Genomic DNA, 19,514 nt, shown 5'->3' on the forward strand with positions numbered 1-19,514 from the left:
GACATCTCTTTTCTACCTATACTACTCTATCTAATCTAGACTTGGAGCTTTAAATTCCACAGACACACACCTTCCAGATGTGTATTTCCAGCCCTGACCTCTCCTTTGAAATTCAAACTCACATATCTCTCCAAGTCAATATTTGATAAGCATCTCAAATATGTCCAAAATGAATTCCTATCCTCTTCTCCAAAACTTGCTCCTCTCATAGTCTTCTCCCTCTCAGTAATTCCAGTCTTCTAGTTGCTCAGGCAAAAAACCAAAAAAACAAAAAACCCTTGAAATCATCACTGACTGTTCTCTTTCTCTCACCCTCCCCACCAAAACAGTGTAGCAAATCCAATCTTCACCACCTGCACTGGTACCACCCTTGAACTAAGCCATCAGCATGTCTCACCTAGATTATTGTCAGTTGCTTCCTAACCAGTCTCCTTGATTCCATCCTTGCTACCCTTCAGTTTGTTCTCAACACAGTAGACAGAATGATCCTGTTAAAACATAAATCAGATCCCATGTCTCTTTTCTGCTCAAAACCCCCTTTTTCTTACAACAGTCCATAAAGCTCTCCATAGTATTTGCCCCATGTTATCTCACTGACCTCATTTCCTACTACTTATTCTCCACTTTACTTATTCCATGTCAGTGACACTGGCCTCCTTGTGGTTCCGGAAACACACCAGGCACATTCCTATCCTATGCTTTGCCCATACCATTTCCTCAACCTGGATCACGTTTCTCACATGGGGCTGCCTCCCTCTCCTCCTCCAGTTGTTTTGATTAGGTCCTTTCTGTCTACAATATCTACATTTTACACACACACACACTTTCCTTCCCTGCTTTATTTTCTCTCCATTTTTTATTTTCTAAAATAAAGGAGTTACTTTGTCACTGCATCACTCTTAAGACTAGAGAAATACTCTCTATTTCACATTTTATTTTCTGTCTTCCCCTACTGGCATGTAAGTTGCATGAGGGCACAGAATGCATGTCTGTTTTGTTCTCTGTTGTATATCTAGCCCCAGAATAGTGTTTATTATATAGCAGATGCCCAACAAATAATTGATGAATAAATGGATAGATGTATGGATGAATAAATGGATGGATAGGTGGAATCAGAAAGAACACTTACTAGATGTTTAACCTCAAACTACCTCTTACCTAAGTCTCAATTCTTTCAACAATAAAATAGGATAAAAAGTGGTATTATGAGGATTATCAGACTACTACATGGATTACACTAAACACATGAAAAATTCTTAGCACAATAACTGACACATTGTGCGTAAGTGCTCAATATACACTGGCTACTATCATAGCATGTACTTAAGAGACAACCAAATCCTTGTTAAATGAGTGAACTGAACCCTATTCAATAACTGAGTACTAGCTGCAAGTTACCAAATACGGCTAACACTCGGTTGTCCATGCAGCTGACTACCACTACCACCTGACATTTGTATGGGGCCTTTTGCATTTTTTACATCTAATGTTTCCTTTATTTCTTATACCACACCAGAGAAAGTATCACTGCCTCTGTTGCACAAGTGAGCAAACAGGCACAGAAATGGTAAATGAACCCTGGCCATTTTGGCTCAGCAGTTAAGAGCATCAGCCCTCAGACTGAAGGATCTCAGGTTTGATTCCCAAAGGCATGTTCCTGGGTTACAGGTTCGACTCCCCTGCCCCCGTAAGGGTCTGCAGGAGGCAACAATCAATGTATCTCTCTCACATTGAAGTTTCTCTCCCTCTCCCTCTCCCTCTCTCTCTCTCCTTTCCTCCCTCCCTCCTTTTCACTGTATCTAAAAATCAATGGAAAAATATTCTCAGGTGAAGATTAACAACAACAAAAAGACACAGTAAATGACTTGCTCAATGTAGCCTAGTGAGTGACTAAGGCAGTACTAGAATTCCCACCTTGTGTTGTTCCTACAATTAATACATATAACAAGTACTCTTTAATTAAATAATGTTGTTCAAAAGGGGAAAAAATCCATATGCAAGAGGAAGTTTGTCTAACTGATCTTGGCATGCCATAAAATTTTATTTCTTAATTGTGAGCAAGTATTATATTCTTTAAGTAACATATATATGCATTTCTAAGATATTTTATATATTTTAATAAAACAGTTTGGTATTTATCTGGCTCTTAAAATACCAGGTAGTAAAAAGAACATATCAAAGAACTAGCTTTCTCTTCCCTAGAACAGTTGTAACATTGGAGCAAAAATCTAGCAAGAGACATTTCAGGACTGCCGGACTAGTGTGTTCCTCCAAAGGGTTTAACTCCTTTTGTGAGTGCAAAGACAATACTGTTACCTTTTAAATTCAATAGTAACATAAAAATAAACAGGAGGAGAAACAGTTATTTCCCAGAAGTCTATTTTATTTTAGAAAGTTCTTAAACAAGTCCATTATTTGGTCTTTCCAATTTATTCTTCAGAGTTTTAAAAACGAAACTACTATTGTTTTATAGTAATTCAGGACACTGCCAGTGGATCTATTACAGCATCACAAGTGAATGCCTCTTTTTCTATTGATGTTATTAGTATAGAGGAAAACAATATCAGAACATAACACCCTCCATTAATAGAAAACCAAAGCCTGAAACGGGAGAACTATTTATGTTTCATGCCTTCTGCTGTTAAAGTAGAACCGTAAAGTCTCAATGAAGAAAATAAAAGTAACATTAAGGAATTAGTACTGTAAATGAGAAAGAGTAGGTCATGATCTATACCTATTACTAAGTCTTGGTCTCTCCTGACCCTTGATAATCATTGCTATTCTAAACATGAACAGAAGCTGCACCCCAAACTGATACAATCGCTTGTCACTCACAAGCTATATCAATGAGAGTATTCTGGGCAGAGTAAACAGAAATAAACAGGTTGAAGTGAAAAAAACACATACACACACACATTCTAACTCACAATAATAAATTGCATTTAAAGAAAGTATTAAAGGATCAGGTAAATGCCAGAAACTAAAATTTATCAAAAGATAGAATGTTTGCCCTGGAAAGGATAATAGAAAGTTCCCAGTTCTGACTTTCTCAATTTAATAGATCTAGCAAAAATCTAAAATCTAGGACGCAAACACTTGAAATGAAATTAATCACTACATGTGGCTGGGCAGTCCTCTACCCATTCTGATGAAAAGTAGTATTAAAAGTAACTATTCTAGCCCTGGACGGTTTGGCTCAGCAGTTAGAGCGTTGGCCCGCGGACCAGAGAGTCCCGGGTTCGGTTCCCGCTAAGGGCATGTACCTTGGTTGCAGTTTGTCCTCGGCCCCTGTTGGGGTCATGTGGGTGGCAACCACTCAATGTGTCTCTCTCACATCGATGTTTCTCTCTCTCTCTCTTTCTCCCTCTCTCCCTCCTGCTCTGTCTGAAGATATATGCAAAGATGTCCTCAGGTGAGGATAAAAAATTTTAAAATTTTTTTAAATTAAAAAAAAAAAAAGTAACTATTCTAGCCCTGGATGGATACCTTGGTTGGTTGGAGCGTCGTTGCCTACACCAAAAAGCTGAGGGTTTGATTCCAGGTCAGGACACATATCTAGGTTGTAGGTTCCATCCCCAGTTGGGGTGCATATGAGAGGCAAACAATCAATGTTTCTCTCTCCCTCCCTCCTCCCTCCCTCTCTCTAGCACAATAAACATATTCGTGGGTGAGGATTAAAAAAAAATAACTATTCTAAAAATTTGCTTTAAAAGCCAGTAATAAATGTCTGACTGAATAGAGAGCAGTAAGAAAGGAGAAAGGGTAGATATGTATAAGAACACTGGTAAGGGAAGAAAGCAAAAGCAACTCTTATCCCAAGAATTTCTTGACACCATATGCATAGTAGGATTGTCAATCCCTCCTCTGAAGGGATCTATATTTACTTACAGAAAGAATCTGGAGGGATAGTGGAGGGAGAAGGGTACAGAGAAAAGCTGAGAAGATGGGTGCTACCTATAAACAAGTCTCCACAGTGACTTAACTGACTACAGAGGAGTCATATTGGGGGATGTGGGGCTGGGTGAAAAAGTTGAAGGGATTGAGCAAAATAAATTAAAAAGAAAAAGAAAAAGAAATCGTATCTGCTGTTTCTGGCTTACTGTGGTGAAGATTGAAAAAAAACAAAAACAGCCCTGGCCAGTTTGGTTCAGCGGTTAGAGTGTTTGCCTGTGGTCCAGAGAGACCCGGGTGCGGTTCCCACTAGGGGCACATACCTCGGTTGCCACTCCATGTGTCCCTTTCATGTCGATGTTTCTCTCTCTCTCTCTCTCTTCCACTCTCTCCCTCCCACTCTATCTGAACAAAAAAATGGAAAAATGTCCTTGGGTAAGGATTAAAAAAAAAACAGTAACAAACAACCAAGTACTTACTATTAAGTGCTTTACATTTATTATCTCATTAATATTCACTAAAGCTTTACAATGTACATTCTGTTAGCATCCCAATTTACAGATGTGCTTTGGGAATATTAAGATTTTAAATCCAAAGTTACACAGTAGTAGGACCAAGATTTAACCCCAGGTCTGCCTGACTCCAAAGCCAGTGCTCTTAACTATCATGTAATATAGACTAGACTCTCCAATCAGAAATGTTGATAAGCAGCAGGGAATGCAAAGAAGTTAGCAACACAGCAACTAACCAGATCACCTTTGAAGATCAACAATTGGGGATGACTCAGTAGGGAATCCCCGATCTGCACTGCTGCATCCATCAGGTGCAATCATCCAATGGACAGAAAAAAAGGATGAGAACTGAGGCATAACTAATTGTTAGGCAGTATTAAATTACAAACACAAGAAAATAAGGAGGACAAAAATACGAAGTACAGATCATTGAGAGCCCTGTACTTCTCTGACCCCAGCTGAAGAAACTCTGAAAAATCTATTTTTCTTTTCTTTTCTTTTGTCTTTGAATGATAATCATTATTCTTTAAATTTTTGATTTGCAGGGCAAGAAAGGAAATACCATTGAGCACTATTCATTCTTTGTACCTTAAGGTGGTTAACAGTTGTATCTATCTAATTAATATACTCATGTGCCAGATAGATCACTTCTACATTTTCAGGTAATATACAAGTTTAATAAAAATAATTGTTTCGTCTTTCAAAACGTCCCCCAGAATTTTATGTTTACTGGCAAGTTAATCACGTTCTTATAAATAAATACACGCAAATATATGAGAGAACCAGAAAAAGTGAACATTAGAAAATAATGTTCTAAAAAAACTAAATTTTACACTGTTCCATACACACTCAGGTTGTACCTTAATGCTCCATATACAGATAATGACTTCAATATAACAGTTAAGTCATCTTTTTCAAAAGCTTAGCAGAATAAAATCTTACTTCTGGCAAAATCTATTGCTAATTAGAAAAAATGCAGATGCAAAATCAATTTTAAAAGAAGAGATAACTTTATGATGATTACCACAGGGAAAGGGGTGTTGGGCAACATAGAAGAAAGTAAAAGGGGGATAAATGGTGATGGAAAGAGATCTGACATGCGGTGGTGAACACACAATACAATATACAGATGATGTGTTACAGAACTGTACACCTGAAACCTGTATTTCTTTTTTTTTTATCCTTACCTGAGGATATTTTTCCATTTTTTATACAGATAGAGTGGGAGGGAGAGAGAGGAAGGGAGAGAGAGAGAGAAACATCGACGTGAAGGGACACATCGAGTGGCTGCCACCCGCACGACCAACCAGGGCCGGGGACAAACTGCAACTGAAGTACGTGCCCTTAGCGGGAACCGAACCCGGGTCTCTCCCGACCGCAGGCCGACGCTCTAACCGCTGAGACAAACTGGCCAGGGCTGAAACTTGTATTTCTTTATTGACCAATGTCATTCCAATAAATTCAATAAAAAGGTAAAAATAAATATATAAATAAAGAATACATAACTTTAAAATTTCATGTGACAAGAAAACAAAGATGGACTATGCTATACTGAAGATTTTATTTACAGCCTGTCTGATGTGGCTTAATGGCTAAGAATCAATCCATGCACCAAGAGATTCTCAGTCAGGGCACATGCCCAGGTTGTGAACCAAATCCCCAGTGGGGGGCATGCAGGATGTAGCCAGTGGATGTCCTCTCTCATCGATGTTTCTCTTTCTCTCTCCTTCTCCCCTCCTCTCTCTCTAAAATCAATAAAGAAAAACAAATAAAAAGATCTAATTTACACATTTTAATTTTGGCAACTAGGAATGCACAGAAACAAAGTATGTCTTGAAAGCATAGCTAAAAATTTTTTAAGTACAAACACATTTTCTATCCTTATTATATCTAATCTTCCTCATCAAAGCAAAGTGTTGAAATATGAGTTATCACAGAGATTTTGATCATCTGATATTTTAGGCTTATAGAATTTAAACAAGTAAATAATATTTCAAAAAAGCCATCTTGATTTCTATGTACAGGGTGCCACCTAGTGGTAATAAAAATAAATATAAGAAAACTAAGATATTAAAATTGGTTCACTGAAAATTAATGTTTTTATCACCAAATCAAATATCTTAACAGAGGAACTCAGGCTACTTTAACTTCTGAACACATGCTATATTCTGTTAAGGTAATTGATTACTCATATTCCACTGTTGTTGTTTTTAAGGAAAATATCTTTTTCTGACGGAAAACAAACATTCACAAGATACTATGTGAGAAAGGACTCTTTTCATTACTGGTAACATATTAGGATTTTTTTTTTTTTTTTGTCAAAAAGCACATAATATCCCTATATTATTTTCAGTATTTTTTACTGTATCTTTGTTGTTAAAACAAAACAAAAAGTAATTCCATCACAATAACTATGAAGAAAATAAAATGTTTCCTGAGAAAGACTTTTTAACTTTTACTAAAATCATGCTTACACTTTGAGAAAAACTGTATAATCTCAAGGTACCCAATCTCAATTTCTCCAAACTACCTTTATTTACTAGATACTATAATATAGTTCCTTTTCTAGACAAAAATAAAATGGCCTTTCTCTATCACAGAATCTGTTGTTCTCCAACAAAATGAATATATCATTGCATAACTACAAAAGACCATAGCTCAGGCCTACCCAGAATACCGTGAGAAGATACTCACCGAGAGTGACTGCCTTTACATTGTTAGCCATTAGCCAATTTTCCTATAAATGTTATGAAATGTCAACCGGCCAATTTCAAGAAAAACCAATGACTCTAGCAAGGAAGAGAGAGAGAGAGAGAGAGAGAGAGAGAGGGAGAGAGAGAGAGAGAGAAACATCGACATGAAAGAAACACATTGAGTGGCTGCCACCCGCACGACCCAACCAGGACAGGGGACAAACTGCAACTGAGGTACATGCCCTTAGCGGGAAGCGAACCTGGGTCTCTCCAGACCGCAGGCCAATGCTCTAACCACTGAGAAAACCGGCCAGGGCTAGATCAAGAATCTTTAATTCATGTGATATTACTTATCTGTATGTCTTTATTTTCCTCAGTAGTTCTTGGGAAAGGAGGAAAGAAGCATTCTAAGCATTTGCTGCCTAACAAACTCTACACACGAAACAGATTGCATACACATTCTTAATTTCCTTGCAAGAATTTAGAGGGCACATCAAATAGTGGTTAAGAGGCCTGCCTGGAGGCAGGCTGCCAGGTTTTGAACCCAGGCTCTGCAATTTACTGCCTCTGTGACCTTGAGCAAGTTATTTATCCTTCCTGGGCCTCCAACTTGTCATCTATAAAATGCCATTAATGATAGTATCCCCCCTCACAGGGTGATTGTGAGGATTAAATGAAAGAAGGTCTAAAAAGTGCCTAAGACAGTCAAGGGTAAATGCAAAACAAATATAAGTTTCTATTACCGGTGAATTTGTCTTATAAAAACTATGAGCTCGACTTCTGGTCCAGATGGTGGTGTAGGTAAATGCGGTATCGAGCCCTCCCACAACCACATCAAAGTTACAACTAAACTACAGAACAACCATCACTCAAAACCGCCTGAAATCCAGCTGAATAGAAGTCCTACAACTATAGAATTAAAGCAGCAGCCACATAGAAACTGGTAGGAGGGGCGGAGACAGAGGGGCTGGTCCCACACCCACGTGTGGCGGATAAAAATCAGGAGGACACCTCGGCTGGGAAGGTCCTCCCTGAGGACTGAGGGGTCCCCGTCCCACACCAAGTGCCCCGCTCAGGGTTCCAGTGCCAGGAAGACAACTCCCCATAACTTCTGGCTGGAAAAACCAGCGGGAACTGAGGTTCAAGGAGGTTGAGGCAGCTGGAGCTCCAGGCAGCACCTCTTAAAGGGCCTGCACACGAACTTATTGGACTCACTCCCTCTAAACTTGGAGAGGAGGCAGCTTGAGGGCCGTCAGAGACATACAGGGAAGAACTGAGCTGTTTGGCATTGAAGCAAGGACAAACGTGCTGTCAGAGGCCTTTGTTCCTTTGGTGAGCCCTTCCCTGGGGCGGCAGACAGCTGCCATATCAGGGACTCCAGCAACCTGGCTCACACTGGTAGCCCCACCCTGGTGACTCCCTGAGGCCACGCCCGACCCCACCCAACTTTCAGGCCCACCCAAGCTGTTGCCAGTTGCTTAGCCATAGGATTGGCCTGTCTTGGATCCTGCTTCAGGTTTTCCTAAATTCTTTCAAACAAGCAGCATCTGGTCTCAGATAGCCCCATACCTCTCATTAAATAATACACAGAAACAAACACAGGGAGGCAGCCAAAATGAGGAGACAAAGAAACAGGTCCCAAATGAAAGAACAGAACAAAACCCCAAGAAAAGAACTACGCAAAATGGAGATAAGCAACCTAACAGATGCTGAGTTCAAAATACTGCTTATAAGGATGCTCAATGAACTTAGTGAGAACCTCAGTGAACTTAGTGAGGGCCTCAAGAGCATAAAAAAGGACCAGTCAGAAATGATGGATGCACAGTCAGAAATGAAGGAGGCATTAACTGAAATAAAGAATAATTTACACAGATTCAATAGTAGAGTACGTAAATCCAAGAAGCAAACCTTTGATTTGGAATACAAGGAAGCAAAAAACACCCAATCAGAACAGCAAAAAGAAAAAAGAAGCCAAAAAAATGAGGATAGAGTAAGGAGCCTCTGGGACAACGTCAAGCGTGCCAACATTCGCATCTTGGGGGTGCCAGAAGGAGAAGAGAGAGAACAAGAAATTGAAAACCTATTTGAAACAATAATAGCAGAAAACTTCCCTAACTTGGTGAAGGAAACAGACATACAAGTCCAGGAAGCACAGAGAGTCCCAAACAAGATGAACCCCAAGAGGCCCACACCAAGACACATCATCATCAAAATGCAAAAGGTTCAAGACAAAGAGAGAATCTTAAAAGCAGCAAGAGAAAAGCAGTTAGTTACCTACAAGGGAATTCCCATAAGGCTGTCAGCTGATTTCTCAAAAGAAACTTTGCAGGCCAGAAGGGAGTGGCAAGAAATATTCAGAGTGATGAAAAGCAAGAACTTACAACCAAGGTTACTCTATCCTGCAAAGCTGTCATTTAGAATCAATGACCATATAAAGAGTTTCCCAGACAAGAAAAAGTTAAAGGAGTTCATCACCACCAAACCATTAATATATGAAATGATGAAGGGTTTTTTTGAAGAAAAAGATAAAATATATGAACAAACAAAATGGCAATGAATACATATCTATCGACAATGGGATTTACAAACAAAATGAACAGGCAGAACAGAAACATTCTCATAGATACAGAGAACATTTTGTTGGTTGCCAGATGGGAGGGGGGGGTTGGGGGAATGGGTGAAAAAGGTGAAGGGATTAAGAAGTACAAATTGGTTGTTAAACTGACAAACCTCAAAGGGAAGGGGGTTGGGGAGTGGGAAGAAATAAACCAAAGAACTTATATGCATAACCAATGGACACAGACAATAGTGTGGGAAAAGGCGGGAAGGGGATGGGAGTGGGGACGAGGGAGTCAATGGGGGTAAAATGAGGAACATCTGTAATACATTCTACATTCAACAATAAAGATTTTTTTAAAAAATTAGAAAAAAAAACACCTATGGGCTCCTTAGATTAAAGGGTGAAATATAATAGAATGCTGGCCAAGAATTCCAAACCAATTATCTCACTTGAATCCAAAGCAAAACAAAAAATAGTTAAAGTCAACTCCTGGTCATACTTGTAAGATAGAGAAGGTTGAAAAATGGGAAAAAATAGAGAGAGAGTTCTCTGCTAGTAAAGAATAAAGACAAAAAGAGCCCTGGCCAGTTTGGCTCAGCGGTTGGAGCATTGGCCTGCAGACCAGAGAGTCCTGAATTTGATTCCCACTAGGGGCACTTACCACACACACACACACAAAAAAAGAATTTGGGCTGGCTTATGACTATTTTGACCAACAGAATTTGACAAAAGCAATAATATGTGACTTCAGAAGCTACAAAAAGCCACACAACTTCCACTTGGACTTCTTTCAACACTCACTCTGGGGAACGTCAGCCACCATGTAAGAAATCTGACCACTCTAAAAATAACATGTTGGAAAGGCCACATGTGGGCACTCCCAAATGACAGCACCAATTGCCAGCAATGTGAGTGAGCCACCTTGGCCATTTAGTCCAGTGGAGCCTTCAGATGACTTTAGTCCAAGCAGCAACCAATACCTGACTGCAAGTGCATGAAAGACCTCAAGTCACAACTGCCCAGCCAAATCCTTCCTGAGCACCTGAAAAAATGTTTCCGAGTACAATACAAATTATTTAAACATTTGCATAAAACATTTATAATAGAATTAAATTTAAACCTATTCCAAAATAATTACCTTTTTCTCTCTCCCCCCCTTTTGGCACTAATCCTTTTTGGTACTGTCCTTAACTTATTTTTCCACCCCCACAATGCCCTTCCCCCATAATATGCCTCAATCTTAATCTTAAACTTTCTTCAAAATTCAGCTCAAGACAGTTCCTTCAGAGTAATTTCGTGAATAGCCATAATAAGTAACTTTGATTACCTGGAATTTTCTCAGTTATTTTGATGTAAAGTCTATACTACACTATCTTTTATTTGTATTAACACATCAAATTTATTCTCCAATTACTTAGTGTATGTTTTATCATCTAAATTCCTTGAGAACTTAGGTGTCTTCTATTTCTTTATTCAATTCACAGTGCTGTGAGAATGTAAAACAAAAATTTTTTAATAAAAAAAAAAAGGTAACAGGTTCACTAGAGGGCACACTTCGCCAAAAAGTAGCCTCTAGAAATCCAAATATTTTCTTTTACTATTGCATCAAAATATGATAGGAATCTCATGTTCAACCTAGTTAACTACTAAGAACTATAAAATAAAAATTAATTTCTCTCTTTTCTGAAGCTGCTTTATGCTATTACCTATTGTTTTAATATAATGACTAAAAATAGCAGAACAGAACCATAAACACCATAGAAAGTATTTTGCAATCAGGCTCCTATGGGTAAGTACGGACAATCTAGCATGGGATAAACTTTTATATATTACTTACTGTCTGACATATTGTAGGCCCTCAGGTACTGAAAGAGCACACATAAAAATAATTTTACTAAATAATATCTTAAAGTTGGTGTTTGAATTTATAATAAATATATAAAAGAGTTGATATACTGAAAACTGATAAAGTTAGCACTGACTCATAACTCTAAGACCTAAAGAAACTGAGTATCAGTAAAATACAAATAAAAATGCTTCTCCATCGGCACTGAAAAATCTACAAATAAGTTTTTTTATTTATTTATTTATTTTTGGTCAGTCCTCACCCGAGGATACTATTCCTTTGATTTTAGAAAGACTGAAAGGGAGAGAGACAGAAACATCGACGCGAGAGAGAGATCCAATCAGGGCCAGAGATCAAACCTGAAACCCTGGACCTTTCGGTCCACAGGCTGACTCTCTAACCACTGAGCAAAACTGGCCAGGACCAAATAAGTGATTTTTACAGTTTATTCATATGAGGTATTTTATATATGAGGATAATGCTGAAATTAATGAATTAAAAATTATTTAAAACTTCTAACAGATTGAGTATTTTAACCTATCTCTAAACTATATATAACTATTATTTTTATGGGGAAAATATGTCAAATAAAATTAATGTTTAAAAAAGTCATAATTTTTAGAGGCTCTCCTGAAAAAGATATCATTGCATAAGTATATCTTGAAGTAAAAGCAAGAACTTTACTAAACTGCAGAAAATATTTAAAATGAATGACAGATGCTGATATATTGTATTTAAAAATAAATATGTAGCCCTGGCCGGTTTGGTTCAGCGGTTAGAGCGTCGGCCTGCGGTCCTGAGAGACCCGGGTTCGGTTCCCGCTAAGGGCGCGTGCCTCGGTTGCAGTTTGTCCCCAGCCCTGGTCAGTTGTGCGGGTGGCAGCCACTCAATGTGTTCCTTTCACATCGATGTTTCTCTCTCTGTCTCTGTTCCTTTCTCTCCCTCCCACTCTACCTGAACAAAAAATGGAAAAATGTCCTCGGGTGAGGATAAAATAAATAAATAAATAAATAAAAATAAATATGTAGCCCTGGCTGGTTTGGCTCAGCGGTTAGAGTGTCGGCCTACGGTCCAGAGAGAACCGGGTTCGGTTCCCGCTAAGGGCATGTACCTCGGTTGCAGTTTGTCCCCTGCCCTGGTTGGGTCATGCAGGTGGAAACCACTCGATGTGTCCCTTTCATGTCAATGTTTCTCTCTCTCTCTCTCCCTCCCACTCTATCTGAACAAAATATGAAAAAATGTCCTCGGGTAAGCATAAAAATAAATAAATAAATAACATATATTAATTTAATTTTATAATGTGCTTTTCAAAAAACAAAGAATTTTGCCAAATAAGTATAATTCAGAAGTAGTATGGAGGAAAACAAAAACATGGTTACTCTGGTACAAGACTCATCCCAACTCCCACTATTGACACTGACCACACACACAATCCACTTCTGTTGGTCATTTCACAGGATTACAGAAGAAATAGAGAGAAAACAAGAATTTGAGAAGTGCTATTCTGTGTCCACTCAAAAGTAGAATGTAAAAGCAAAACAAAAAATAATATTTTACATTTGTACTAGTGCTTTGCAATCCACAAAGCAATTGCATGCGTCATTGGATTTGATCCAAGAACCCTTGGCAAAGTGGACAGGGCAATTGGTTTTATCTCTATCTCACAGATGAAGGGATTGAGTTTCAGAGAAGTTAAAGGATTTGCTCAACACCATGTGCCTACTAAAAGGCCAGAGCCAGGCACACAATCCAAGTCTTGGACTTATAAGGAGTGTTGGAGGATACTGTACAAAAAAGGTAAAAGGAGCTCACTGCAAAATATCACCAAACATTCCGTTGCTGAAATTATTTTCCTTAAATATATCAGTAATATGCTCATTGCTCATTTCTAGAGTATCTTTCTTTTCACTATGGCAATGCCTCTATTAATAAAGGCTCTAAAAATTAATCTTCTTCATAATGAAGTAGGCAATACCCTGACATAAACAACACATACACACTCTCTCACATTCAGGTATGACAAAACAGAAAACAATGAAGGAAGGAAGGGAGGGATGGGGAGGAGGGGGGAGGGGGAGAGGGGAGGGGAGAGGAGGGGAAGGGAGGGGAAAAGAAGGGAGGGGAAGGGAGAAGGAAGGAAAGATGAAACACTACAGAGATTCCATTAGTCCTGGTCTGCTACACTGAAAAGAAACAGCTCTTCTTGTATGAAAGGCCTTAAAAGCAAACTTCACTTATGTTCTTTTTTAACCCAAGAAATGAATGAATAAAAATAGGAATAAAAAAGTAAGATAGGGAATAAAGGTGATATTTTGTTGTTACCATCATTTAGAATTGAAAAGGAGCATGGACAGGGTAAAAAGGCGTGTGTGTGCATGTGCGTGTGCGTGTGCGTGTGTGTGTGTGTGTGTGTGTGTGTGTGTATTGTTGTTGTTGTTTGGAGAGGGAGGAAGGAAGAAAGAAAAAAAAATCAATGTGAGGGAGATACATCAATCAGTTGCCTACAGTAAGCACCCTGACCAGGGCTCAAACCCTTGACCTTCTGGTGCACGGGGCAATGCTCCAACCAGCTAAGCCACACCAGCCAGGGCAAGGCATGTGTTTTTCATGTATCAAGCATCCCCCATCTCCTGGAAAGAATGAATTTGGATAGTTGCCTAACAAAGCTACTGAAGGCCTGTATGGGAACTGCAGAGGAATAAGAGACCTGCACCACTTGTCTGTGACTTAATTTCAATATCTGAGCCTGCTCTGAGCTAACACAAGTTCAAAATACAGAACCCTGCCTTCCTGAGTACAGTAAGGTCACATTCTTTACCAGTCCCAATCTTAAAGTAAACCTTCCCATGTTTTATTTTTAGTTAAAATTTAATAATATTTTTATATTGCAGTTTTCATGAACTGATCCTCTAAAAGGCAAAGCATAATAATGAAAAGTATAGTCTCAGAAGCAAATGGCCTGCATTCACATCTCACTCTACCACTTAACTGAGTACCCACAGCAAATAACCTAATCTATCTCTACCTCATTTTCTTTATCTGCAAAATGAGTATTAATGGTATCTCATTTGCTTCTTGTGAAGATTAAATAAAATAATATATTTAAGTGTTTAAAACAGTGTCACAGTAAATATTCAATAGATCTTAATTGTTACCTATTATTACCTACATGATTACTTTTACTTCCAGAAATAAAAATCTTGAATAAAAAATTATTTTAGAGTTATTATCACTGTTAATAGAATTTCTGAACAACAAAAAAGAACCACTAAATGTGAAAAAATAAGAAAGTAATCAAATAAATAGAAAAAAAACAAGATAAAAATTATATAAAATTATAACATCATTTAACAAATATTTAACAATACTTAACATATCAAACAATTTAACATTTAATAATACTTATGTTGAATATCGTAACTTCATTCAATAATTATTCAACAAATAAATGTTTGTTGTTTCTGATATTAAAAAAAGACTAGGGTTAATGTCTATTATAATTATCCTTCAGTTGCAGGAAAAAAAGTGGTTTTTTTCCTCCTCTCTATTCTTCTATATTTTCCAAGATTTCTATAATAAAGGTTTTGTTGTTTTATTAATTCAGTTTAAAAGTATTTACTGAAAGTCTGTTGTACCCATAGCACTACGCTATGTGTAACATATTCAGACCCTATTAGATATGAATGACAATTATAGGCCTCAGGGACAATTTCATTCAGCCTGCAATTAAGACATTTACTTGAGGCACACATACAAAGACATACATTCGCACACAACTAAATAACATGTGTATAGTTTTTAAAATCCATGTATAAGAATTCAGACACAGGAGCCCTGGCCGGTTTGGTTCAGCGGTTAGAGCATCGGCCTGCGGTCTCGAGGGACCTGGGTTCGGTTCCCACTAAGGGCATATACCTCGGTTGCAGACTGTCCCCGGCCCTGGTTGGGTTGTGCGGGTGGCAGCCACTTGATGTATCCCTTTTACATCAATGTTTCTCTCTCTCTTCCTCTCTTTCCCTCCCACTCTATCTGAACAAAAAATTGGAAAAATGTCCTCGGGTGAGGATTAAAAAAAAAGAATTCAGACACAGGAAAAAATGTGTGTGTGTATGTCCAAGTAAAATGCAGTGTTCAGGTTGCAAAGATTTCATGGAGGATCTAAAATGAGAATTCAATGAATAGGTGGAGAAATAAGGAGGGTGGTATTCAATCACGGGTAAAAACAGGAAAGAACATGGCATTGTGAAAGAGCTTAACTAATATGAAGGATACTGGTTATAAGTAGTGGAAATTCTATTATAACTCTTACAATAGTTATTTTTTATTTTTATTTGAGCAATGGCCTGGAGAGTGGCAAGTTCCTCCTCTGTGACTTTGATAAAAGCTATGGATCTTTTCCCCAGAAAAGTGCACAAACACACTGTATTATATACTCTCTCTCTGAGAACTTCTGATCATCTATCCACAAGGCTGGACGAGCAGTACAGCCTCTTCCAAACACAGTAAATTGCACCAGAAGTGTACAACTGATCCGATCTGGTTCAATCAAACACTCTCAGGAATTTTGAATTAGAATTCAGAGATACCCAGCTGTATGTACCTGAGTGACATGGAAAATGTAGGTGGTCATCTTCTACCAAGCACAGAGAGAGATACAGAGAATGCCAGACTTCAGGGAAGAATGAATGAAAATAGACAGAAACACGGTCTTCTCCTTTGCTCCAGAAGTATGACTGCCCTAAGAATTTTGTGAGACTCCCCAGTAACCTTCCATTATTTTTTTTCATTTTTCCTTAGGTTAACTCAAGTTGAAGTGGTACTTACAATTAAAACAAACAAACAAAAAAATCCTTGACTAAGACATACATGTACAAACACCCCCACACATACACATTTCTTACCATTATAAGGGGTTTACAAACCCCCTTAATCTGACCAATACATTACAGCACATCTTCCCAAATGAACAGGTTACAAGCATACCACAATATTGATATCAGACTTGAACCTAACTTTCTGTTTGTGCCATGATATAAAAAATGCTGGGAAGCACTACTACAAAATAATCCAGAAATAAGGGTCTAATGATATAGTTTAAAAATAATATATATAGCCCTGGCCGGTTTGGCTCAGCGGTTAGAGCGTCGGCCTGCGGTCCTGAGAGACCCGGGTTCGGTTCCCGCTAAGGGCATGTACCTCGGTTGCAGTTTGTCCTCGGCCCTGGTTGGTTGTGCAGGTGGCAGCCACTCGATGTGTTCCTTTCACAATCGATGTTTCTCTCTCTCTCTCTGTTCCTCTCTCTCCCTCCCACTCTACCTGAACAAAAAAATGGAAAAATGTCCTCGGGTGAGAATAAAAAAAAAAATAATAATAATAATATTTATTTATTTATTTATTTATTTAGTTATTTATTTATTTATTTATTTAAGAGAGAGAGAGAGGAAGGGAAAGGGAGAGAGAAATGTCAATGATGAGAGAACACCAACTGGCCTCCTCCTGTGTGCTCCCCACCGGGGATCGGGCCCACATCCTGGGCATGTGCCCTGACCGGGAATGGAACCAGCGACCTCTTGGTGCATGGGTCAATACTCAACCACTGAGCCACACCAGCCAGGCTAATGGTATAGTTTAAATGAACAGAGTTCTGAGGGGAAAAGTTTGACAAACGGGCCTCTAGAAAAATAATGATAAATAATAACAATTCCACCTACATTTTATACAACACTTTTAATTTTTTCAAAATAGCCACAATATTGTACAGCTAAGTAAAGAATAGGACAAGGTAAGTGTCCTAAATTACCTCTTTCGGGTGTATCTAAACCAAGTAGGTACCCTGTAGCTAGAGAGGAACTGGGAGCTTCTAGTAGCTCTGGGAAGAAAAAAATGTACACAGAGAATCCAATTTCTCTCATCACAAACTATTGACAAAGATTTCTTGTTTATAAAATATTAGCCTTCTGTGTATTTTCCCATGAAATATTTCTTCTAGTTTGCCACATGCACTCTTAGAATGCTTTATAAAATAATGCCCAGGTGCTTCCTCTAATTCAACTGAAGACATTCTGCCAAACAATTTTTTAAATAATAGATTAACAGCCCTGGCCAGTTTGGCTCAGCGGTTGGAGCGTCAGCCTGTGGGCCAGAGAGACCCGGGTTCGGTTCCTGCTAAGGGCATGTACTTCGGTTGCAGTTTGTCCCCGGTCCTGGTTGGGTCATGCAGGTGTCAGCCCCTCGATGTGTCCCTTTCACATCGATGTTTCTATCTCTCTCTCTTCCTCTCTCTCCCTCCCGCTCTGTCTGAAAAATGGAAAAATGTCCTCGGGTGAGGATTAAATAAATAAATAAATATAGATTAACATCTTAATCTTTTTAAAAAAGGGTACAATCATATCTTAAAGGATCATACAATCTGTCAAAGCATCAAGATCAATCAAAAACCAAAAATAAAAAATGATTTGCCCTATATTTCTGATGCTGAATTTTATTTGCCTTGTTGTCGTCTATGTGCAAATCCTGTGACTTGTTCTAATAGTATATCCTGTTGCCATGCATAGGAAAGAGCTTAATGCAGTTTGTTAGTTAACATTACTTCCTATAACTAAGGTTCATATTCTGTAACACTGACTGACATTAAAACTCACTGTAATTCTGGATAACAATAGCACGAGGATGATCGTTAATGGTGAAAACTGAATTAATAATCAGCTAACACAGATTTGCAATAGACTTCCTCCTTCCTGTTTTTACACTCCTAACCAAGGAGATGTCGCTTCCTGTTGACTTTGCGCTACTTGTTAAAATGCAAAAGATGAGAAATAGAAACACCCAATATATAAAAATTTATCTGTCTTCTAGGATAACAAATTGAATTGCTAAATACAATTTAAAAAGCCTGAACCATTAAGCAGATTAATGAATGCAGATGTAGACTGGTTCCCCAGAAGATTTTAGAAAATTAAACAAAAATATTCAACTGTCTAGAACTGATCTAATGTGAAATTTGCCTAATAGCTTAAGAGATGACCTATATACCTTACCAAAGTCCTTTCTTTATAAGAGTATTAATCTACAATTAAGGAAAAATTCTCTTAAGAATTGACTTTTCAGCAAAACAGTAAAAAACAAACAAAAAACACTATTCACCATGAATAATAAAACAGAAAATTAATTAATATTTATATACCCATTACTTCAGCAACAAACTTTCACAAAACAGAAACTACAAAAGATATGAGACAAACAAATTAATAAAAAAGGGACTTCAAAACACCTCTCAATCCAAGAAATAACAGATGAAAAACAATATGAGGCCTTAGAAGATATAACCAACTTCATAGAGAGAGAGAAATGAATAAAACTGAGTCCTAATAAAAAAGAATATGTTTTCCCAAGAATACATGCATGAAAACCAATCATATATTAAGCCACAATAAAACCTCAATGAATTCCAAGGAAAAGAAATAATATAAATTAATCTACTTATAATATAATAAAACTAAAAATTATTAGCAAAATTAAAAAAATGATCACTTCTAGAATTTGTTTAAAACCCTATTTTAAAAAACTGTTGGATCGCCCAGCCAGAGTGACTCAGTTGGTTGGAGCTTTGTATGTGCACCGAAAGGTTGGTTTGATTCCTTGGTTTGAGGGTTCAATCCCCAGTCAGGGCAGGTACAGATGGCAACCAATGTTTTTCTTTCTCTCTTTCTCTCCCCCCCACCCCCACCCACCTGTCCGCAGGTGAGGATTTAATTTTTAAAAATAAAAAAAAACTGTTACATCAAAGGGAAAATACAAAAATAAAATAGCAGAATTTCTTTAAAATACAAATAAACAAAATATGTCAGAATATGTGAAATAAGGCTAGTGCAATAATCAGAGAAAAACTTATAGCATTAAATAATTACATTAGTAAAATAAATGAATGAAGTACAAAATATAGAAAGCTAGTAAATAAATCAGAAGCAATAAATCATTAAAAATAAATGCAGAAAGTGCCCTGGCCGGTTTGG

At 37.9% G+C, this 19,514-nt stretch overlaps 1 protein-coding gene across 6 annotated transcripts in view; it reads right to left on the reverse strand.

Moving 5' to 3' along the window:
- EXOC6 (exocyst complex component 6) overlaps positions 1-19,514 on the reverse strand; it is a 205,708-nt gene that overhangs the window by 152,625 nt on the left and 33,569 nt on the right. Inside the window, exon 1 of one of the 6 annotated variants that reach the window (XM_036264687.1) lies at positions 4,640-4,704. The exons of 3 other annotated variants lie outside the window; for them this stretch is intronic. The gene's annotated coding sequence lies outside the window, so the exon portion shown is untranslated. Of the gene's footprint in view, positions 1-397; positions 495-4,639; positions 4,705-19,514 lie in introns of those variants that run through there. 2 more of the 6 variants (XM_036264685.1, XM_036264688.1) reach the window with 2 other exon arrangements.

This window comes from Molossus molossus, unplaced genomic scaffold, assembly GCF_014108415.1.
Source record: "Molossus molossus isolate mMolMol1 unplaced genomic scaffold, mMolMol1.p scaffold_m16_p_17, whole genome shotgun sequence".
NCBI lineage: Eukaryota > Metazoa > Chordata > Mammalia > Chiroptera > Molossidae > Molossus > Molossus molossus.